Below are 8,302 nucleotides of genomic sequence, written 5' to 3' on the forward strand. Positions count from 1 at the left end.
GAGGATGTGGAATCTCCATCACTGGAGATTTTTAAGAGCAGGTTAGATAAACACCTGTCAGGAATGGTCTAGATAATATTTAGTCCTGCCTTGAGTGCAGGGGACTGGACTAGATGACCTCTCGAGGTCCCTTCCAGTCCTACGAGTCTCTGATTATATGAGACTCGCTAATGAATCATCCTAAACCTGGAAAAAGCTAGAAAAGTTACCTCTGCATATAAGGTAAAGATCCCTAGGAGAGGATGTGATACTAAGTAAAATCACAGCATACAATTCATTCAACCAAGTTTACTACAAGGCAGCCCTTATGGCCAGCGGGTCTTCTTCCTTCTGCTCCCAGAAATCAGAATGGCACCTATGGGTTCGTTTCACAGGCTGGAGGTGGAAATTCTAAGGTCATTGCAATGGCAGCTTGTTGCTATATTACGGTATATAGGACAGGATGCAACTGACGGTTTAATACACCACACGCCTCCTATAGTGGTAGTGGTTTTCACCTGCAGATAAGAAAATAGAAAGGAGAGATTGGTAAAGTGCACTCAGCGCTGACATGGTCCGAATGCTGCCCAGGCTGGCAATGGCAAAAATGAATTGGACCATCTGAGTATTATAATTATGTGGTGGGCCGGTGGCCACACCATACAGGCCTCTAGCCCAGTGGCCATTAAATGGCCCCTTTGCTGAAAGTGCCCCCAGGAGACTAAGGATTTAGTGGGACATGGAGACTCAGTGGCTAGCAAAGGCAATCAGAACATCTCCTTTGCCAGCACCCATGTTCTGTGAGTAAAGAGAGTGTCTCTAGATTGTCCAAATGGCACCATTCTCTATCCAGGCTGCCTATTACAAACGGGCAGCTGGGAGCTGGGATTCTGTGGTGCTGAATTTTTTTCACAGGCTCCCCAGCTTATACTGGAGAGCCGCAATAAAAGAATTAAACCTTATAACAAATCTGTGGCCACCTACGACTTTGTGGTCATCACAGTGTTGCAGACCATGGTCACTGCAAATGTCATAGTGGCAGCAGGAATAGAATCTCAGCACCTACTCGGCTAAAAGCATAGACCCTTATTGCTCAAACTAGAAGAGAGTCTTACACGACTATTAGCAGTACGGGGCCTATGACACTCAGTTCAAAAGTTCTGATTCCTTCCAGCAGAGGATGCACATACACACAGTAGCCAGTCATAATATTAAATCCTGTATAAGGTTGTACCTCCTTTTCTGCCTTTCCTCTTCCTGTCTCTCCTTGCTCCTTGCTTCCTCTCCCTGGCATGTCCTCTAAAACGGGTGCTTCTCCTGCTGCGATGCCTGTGGTAACGCCTGTATCTCACCATCTTCTCTTTTCAAGATCTCTGCAGCAGCTGGATTGCTGCCTCTTGATGGAGCCAGGCGCCTGTCTTGGTTGTTGATATTGGCCTGCTTCAGGTGGAGAGTTGAAGTACATCTGGCCTGTATCTCAAGAGGCCAACAATTATGACATACAAGGCTTAGCTTGTGTTTGTGTTCCATACCTCATAATGGTCAGCTTTGGCAGTATATGGAAATAACCATATACAGCCACTGGCTTTCCCATTGCTATGGAAACTGCTTTGCAATTGGCCTTCACCTGCGTAACAACATGAGAGAGGAGGAATTAAAACACACGGAAACTAAGATCTCTGGTATCTCCAGCCCATAGGAAAACACAACGCTCATAGGCCCATACATGCAGCGCCATCCTCTACTGGTCCTTTCCTCCCTATTCGTCTCTTCTTTGGTGGGAAAATGAAAGGAAAAGTAATCACCAAAGAAAGGGGAAGTAGCATGACTGACAACACGGATGAGTGTCGAGGAGTGAAAACGAGGAGATGGAGGTTTCTAACTCATTTCAGTTAAGCGACTTCTCATCGAAGCATGTTGTGTGCTGTGCCACAATTAAACTTCAGTAAAATCGCATACCGCCCCCACCCCCAACAAAAAAATAAATAAAGACCAAACTCCCAAAAGTTCAGTGCACTTGTCTCTTTACTTTTAAGGCTCATGTGCCATATGCACATTGTGACCATAATTATCCAGAGAATTGTCGTTACATCTCATGGGAAGATGAAGCTGGCCACAGGACCCACAAGTTCCTGCTGCACAATGGGACCTGAAGAGGCCATGAATTCCACAGGGCCTACATGGAAATTAAAGTGACCATACCAGGTCATACTAATGATGGTCTTCAGCACCTCATCTTGAGGCCTTAGTGAACTTAGGAGATATTTTCTGATTTCCTCCCAACAGAAGCTTCCATGGGGGTGTCGTTTCAAGTCAGGATCTGACACCACCAAAAGGTTTGGATGCTGAGCAGAACCCATTGAAAAAGATCTGACTATTGATCTGAAGCTATCCAGATCTCTCCAGGATGCAGTTTGAGGCTGGATCCGGCTTTTGTGTCCAATCTTCTGTGCTTCCTTACTTCTGTCAGATTGAAAACCTTGTCTCCCAAAAGCAGCCTCTCTCAACTGATCAGTCCATTTGGGTCACACAGGGTAGTAACTTACTCCACACACAGAGCTGAGTGGGAAAAAAAGTTTCATCAGGAATGTTGAGAGAGAGGCAAACCCCAGAATAGCCAATAGCCCGATGACGAGGGCACTCACATGGGAAACCCAGGTTCAAGTTCTGCTCTAAAGCAATGACTTGAACCTGGGTCTTCCACATTCTAGGTGAGTGTCATGACCACTGGGGTATTAGCTATTCTGGAATCTCCTGCATCTGTCTTTTCACCAAAAAAGTCAAGACTCTTGTTGTCATTCTGAATCAGAACGAAATTTTGAAGCCTTGACATTTTTGGAATTGTTGTTTTCCAGCCAGCCCTAATATTGATTTCTGTGATGACATTTTGTGAAATGAGGCACCTATGAAAGATAGCACAATCTGGCCCTTTAAAAACTAAACACACAGAAAGTTAACTCAACCATTTTCAAATCGGGATTTAATTTCATATAGTTGGTAGGAGACAATCAAACTTACTGTGACAAAGGACTGTGTCACATCATAGATACCAAGTAATGAAAATAAACAGAGGCAACGGACTTTATTTTTGTCTGGTGTTGACAACATAATCGTCACTCACTGAATAGCTAGTTTACTAATAATAGATCAAATACGTACTACAATTGTTACAGATATATTTTTTTCATTAGTTCTGTCATTAAGACCATAGTGTTTGATTGTAAAAAACACATGTTCTACTGGTATTAAAGGATTTTGTGACCCATCAGATACATTTTCGTAATGTTTTACACACAGATGCTTTTCTTCTTCAATATGTGAAAGCCACAATTGGAAAAACCACATTATTAGCTCTTTTGGCCCTGTCAGCATGAGGGTCAATTTGTTTTCTCATAATCATGTCTATAATATACATAGATTCATAGATTTAATGTCCAGAAGGGACCATTGTGATTATCTAATCTGATCATAGAACTTCCCCAAAATAATTAATAAAGCAGACCTTTTAGACAAGCAGTCAATCTTGATATAAAAATGATCAGTAATGGCGAACCCACCATGACCCTTGGTAAATTATTCGAATGGTTAATTACTCTTACAAATATCAATTTATACCTTATTTCCCATCTGAATTTGTTTAGCTTCAACTTCCACATTGAGCTATGGACAATCTAAGAGATAGCCCTAGGTCCTATAAAAGAAATTTGGAATTTGACCAAGACACCTGGGTTTAACACAATACCCCTCCCTTACACTCAGAAAATGTTCTACTAATCTACCAACAGTCAGTCCAACCATCTATTCCAGGGGTGTGGATGAATGAATAAGGCTAAACCTTTAAGGTTGATGATCACAATGGTTCCCTATGGCTTTACAATCTATGAATCAAGAAGGCGTATCAGCTCCCCAGGGCCGGTGCAAGGATGTTTCGCGCCCTAGGCGAAACTTCCACCTTGTGCCCTCCCCATCCCCGCGGCCCCCCCTTGAGGCGCCCCTCCCACAGCAGCTCCGCCCCAGCTCACCCCTGCTCCGTGCACGAGCACAAGCACCCTGAGCATGCCGTCGCTGCTTCACTTCTCCCGCCTCCCAGGCTTGTGGCGCCTAAGCTGATTGGCCCCGCAAGCCTGGGAGGTGGGAGAAGTGAAGCAGCCACGGCGTGCTCGGGGAGGAGGCGGGGCAGGGGTGAGCTGGGGCGGGGAGTTCCCCTGCGTGCCGCCCCCTCCCGCCCCCTTACTTGCTGCAGGCGGCCCTGCCCCAGCTCCCTCTGCCTAAGTGCTGGTGATGACCAGGGCTGCCGAAGATCCGGCCGTCGCGGTCACTGCCAAAGTAAATGGCGCCCCCCAAATCTTAGCGCCCTAGGCGACCACCTCGGTCGCCTAAATGGTTGCACCGGCCCTGAAGCTCCCACAGTCAAACCGCTGAATTGGTGGAAGTTGCTGGATAAGCACCCAAAGGTGGAGTTTGTTGAAGTAAAAAACCAATTGTAGTGAGCAGTCGACTTCAGAGACAGAATTTTCTTCCTCTGGATTAGATAGAACAAATCTGAAAGACTGAATGTGAAGAGAGAACACAAGAAAGATAGTTCCAGGCAGTGGCTAAAGACTGCAATTACCCTGTTCTAGAAAACCTGGTTCATAAAGTAAGTTAAAAAGATCTCCTCACTTCTTCCACATAGGGTGACCAGATGTCCTGATTTTATAGGGACAGACCCGATTTTTGGGTCTTTTTTTAAATATAGGCTCCTATTACCCCCCATCCCCATCCCGATTTTTCACACTTGCTGTCTGGTCACTCTACTTCCACAGCTATTAAACTGGTAATAGTGGAAATTTATGAGCATTAACAGAGTCTTCTCTCACTTACATTCTTGTAAACCTCGAGTCACTTCACTGCCAACAATGACGGTCCAGTACACACCCGGTCACAATTGGTGTGAGCTCAGAATTAGACACCTAGAGTCCATGGCATTACATTTACCTATGTGTTGTTATTGTTCATGTTTTTTAATGAAATAGGCAGCTGGTAGAAGATACCTCATAGGCCAAATCCATCTCTCGTGTTATCCCAACTAAGCCAATGAAATCACATCAGGGATAAACGTATCCCCGTTTTTTTAGTTTAGCCAGAAATCCCAGGACTATAGTGAAATGTCCTTTGGAGCCTTTAAGAAAGCGGTTGGATTTTTACACTTCATCGAAAGACGGCAGTACAATTCTGAGGCTTGGTTCAAATAGTGATGCTAGGGGAAGATCCCCTTTGAATTCAGTTAGGACTAATTCTTTTAAAGTGCTTAGTTCATGTGTGTAATTTTTTTTTCATGCATTTGAAACCTTCTGGTATTTTACTGTTAACATTCAGGAAGGGGCCTCTGACAGTGATTTTTAAAAATTATTCCTGAAAAACAGTAACCTGAGCTAAATCCAGGACAGTGATGTCCATTTCTGTAGCGAGAAAACAGTTTCTCACTTACTTCATCACTTATCAGTTTGTCTACCTGGCTGGGACTTTGTGCAGAGCGAGTGGGCAGCATTCTGAGCAGGTACCCCATGGTGATTTTGTATAGAGGTTCTGCGTGCACATACACACACCAAATAAAATTAATAGGCAGCAGATTTAAAAGAAACAAAAGGATGTATTTCTTCACACAATGCACAGTCAAGCTGTGGAACTATTTGCCAGAGGATGTTGTGAAGGCCAAGACACTAACAGGGTTCAAAAAGAACTAGAGACATTCATGAAGGATAGGTCCATCAATGGCTATTAGCCAGGATGGGCAGGGATGGTGTCCCTAGCCTCTCTTTGCCAGAAGCTGGGAATGGGCGAGAGGGATTGGATCACTTGATGATTCCCCGTTCTGTTCACTCCCTCTGGGGCACCTGGCATTGGCCACTGTCAGTAGACAGGATACGGGGCTAGATGGACCTTTGGTCTGACCCAGTATGGCCGTTCTTATGTTGAAAACGTCGATAGGATTGTGAAGGAGTGTACTACCTCTTTAAGAGACAACCAAAAACTCACAACCAAAACAGCCTGGGTGTAATTAAGAAGGCTGCCTCTCCTTCCAGTGGGCTGGCTTATTTAAAAGGGAACAGGAAGCTGAACAGGGGAGTTATAAGGGGTGGTCATCTCTCACTGGCGCATGAAGATTGGTGTGACCAGACACAGAGACTTTTTGGACTCTAAATTGGGGAATGCTGAACTGAGGTGAGGGCCTTTGAACTAGTAGTCCAAGTGCTCCTCCCATGAAGGTTTACATATTTATTTTGATTAATTTGTTTTGGTGTCTCATTGCCTCAATCTGTGAAAGCGAAGGTATTGATGTCTAATTGGGGAAAGTAAGGTGGGGCTTACAGAGACTGGGAATGGTTGGGTCATTACACTAATTGAATCTATTTCCCTATGTTAAGTTCTCCTCACACCTTCTGTGGGTCATCTGAATTATCACTTCAAAAGGGTTTTTTTTCTCCTGCTGATGATAGCTCATCTCAATTGATTAGACTCTTCCTGTTGGTATGGCTACTTCCACCTTTTCATGTTCTCTGTATGTATAAATATCTCCTGTCTGTGCGTTCCATTCTATGCATCCGAAGAAGTGAGCTGTAGCTCATGAAAGCTCATGCTGAAATAAATGTGTTAGTCTCTAAGGTGCCACAAGGACTCCTGTTCTTTTTAAGGTGGGGCTGACACCTTGCCGCAAGGGGTGTGCCAAGATAGCCCACACTGTTACAAGGATGTTATGACACACCACGCAAGAGCTGCATTTTACAACTTTACTGGCAGGTTGGCGGCGCGTCTCCTGCGGCAGGAGGGCTCCTGGGTCTTGCAGAGTCACCCATTTGCTTGCTCGTTTCTTTTGGTGTCTTATGTGATGGGCGTTGTTGGTTTTCAGGCTCAAGAGGCAGGTGGCTGATGGACTGCTGATGAGATGCACGTTTCAAGACAGGCCCACGGACAGGTTTCCCAGATCATCTCCTATAGTAATAGGTGGTCATAACACGCACGTACCCTGTCACAAAGAGAGAGAACACTTCACTCTCTGCAAATCCCACCAGGCAAAGCATTTGTAACCATGAGCAATACAAGTTTTGTGTGAAAATAAAGACATTGCTAACTAGTGCACAAGGAATTAAACTCAGATAGAAACCGATCTAATCTGCCTGCAAACTGACAAATTACCATCTAATCTACTCTGCCCAATGCTAGTTTCTTAGCATATAATTCCCTTTACCACCCCTTCATACTCTCTATTTCATGTTAAGTAGCTACAAGGAAAGAATTAAACATGAAACCGGTTTGGTGTTTACCCCGCCTCCTTTTCATTGATGGCTTTCTACAGCCGCACGTCCTCCTGCTCCTCCTGGTCCTTCGGATGGAACGCCTCCGACGTCGGGGTCTGCGGTGGTGCTGGCCTGGGCATCTCGCCATCTCTGCTTCAGCTTGCTGGTTTCAAGAGCCCAGGAGGAGAGGTTTCATTTCTTGGTTGAGCCAAGCCAACCTGTCTGCTCTGATGGTTGGTGAGCTTATGAGGTGAACTGTGCCAGGCTCATGCAATTAAAGGCTCTGGCTACTATGACGTCATAGAGGGTCTGCCTCCTGTGATGGTATCTGCTGGCAACAGTTAGTCAATGTTCCTGGGAAGCTTTTATCAACTAAACCAACTATCATGAACTTTGTGGCAATGGCCACATATGGTTATGAAACTGAGGTTATCTGCTGTGGCTTCCAAATGAAGCACGTTTGTATGTTCAATGCTCGGTTATTAGAGTAGTCGGACCCCAGGCTGGGTATAATCCAGGTTGCTCAGCCTCTTCCTGCTTGTACCTTTTACTAATAGATTCTGACACCTTTAGCTAAATCCCTTTCGTCTCGGGGATGTGAGGAACTGTCCCCACCTAGTGCATGTTAGACATCTTCACCGCTCCTCTGAAATATCTAGCTTTAAGTGGTGCCAGGGTAAAATACAAGTTTTGGGGGAAATGTGCCAATTTGTATCAGAACAGATATTTATACATATGGATAAAGACTCTTTATTAAAGACTCAATCTGAGCTACTTTTATTTAAGGATCTAATTATGGATTTAGAAATTGCACCAGATACAATTTCTAGTGTTTCAAATCTTGACCACCGGCTTACAACTGAGGATGGGTGAAGGTATGTTGCCTCCTGGCAAATCAAGTGAAAGTTCATCCGTTTGAAAGTGTAACTTGAAGCTGACATTAGAGTCACATTTCCCGTTAGGAAAAGGAGTGAGGAGGGAAATAAAAACCCAGGGTGATGACAGAGGTAAAAGGCTTTCTTTGGGTGTCATTTCAATTGGTACTG

At 44.7% G+C, this 8,302-nt stretch overlaps 2 long non-coding RNA genes across 2 annotated transcripts; both read right to left on the minus strand.

Annotated features, from left to right (window-relative positions):
* Window positions 1-286: 286 nt before the first annotated feature.
* On the minus strand, window positions 287-4,857 carry LOC123343327. The gene is made up of 3 exons (XR_006572200.1): window positions 4,843-4,857; window positions 1,214-1,606; window positions 287-497 (listed from the first exon to the last, which is right to left on the minus strand). It is a non-coding gene; the product is annotated as an uncharacterized LOC123343327 (long non-coding RNA).
* A 1,878-nt stretch (window positions 4,858-6,735) lies between these two features.
* Window positions 6,736-7,720, minus strand: LOC123343383. The gene is made up of 2 exons (XR_006572220.1): window positions 7,284-7,720; window positions 6,736-6,985 (listed from the first exon to the last, which is right to left on the minus strand). It is a non-coding gene; the product is annotated as an uncharacterized LOC123343383 (long non-coding RNA).
* Between the last annotated feature and the right edge of the window lie 582 nt (window positions 7,721-8,302).

Source organism: Mauremys mutica, chromosome 10, assembly GCF_020497125.1.
Source record: "Mauremys mutica isolate MM-2020 ecotype Southern chromosome 10, ASM2049712v1, whole genome shotgun sequence".
In the NCBI taxonomy this organism is placed as follows: domain Eukaryota; kingdom Metazoa; phylum Chordata; order Testudines; family Geoemydidae; genus Mauremys; species Mauremys mutica.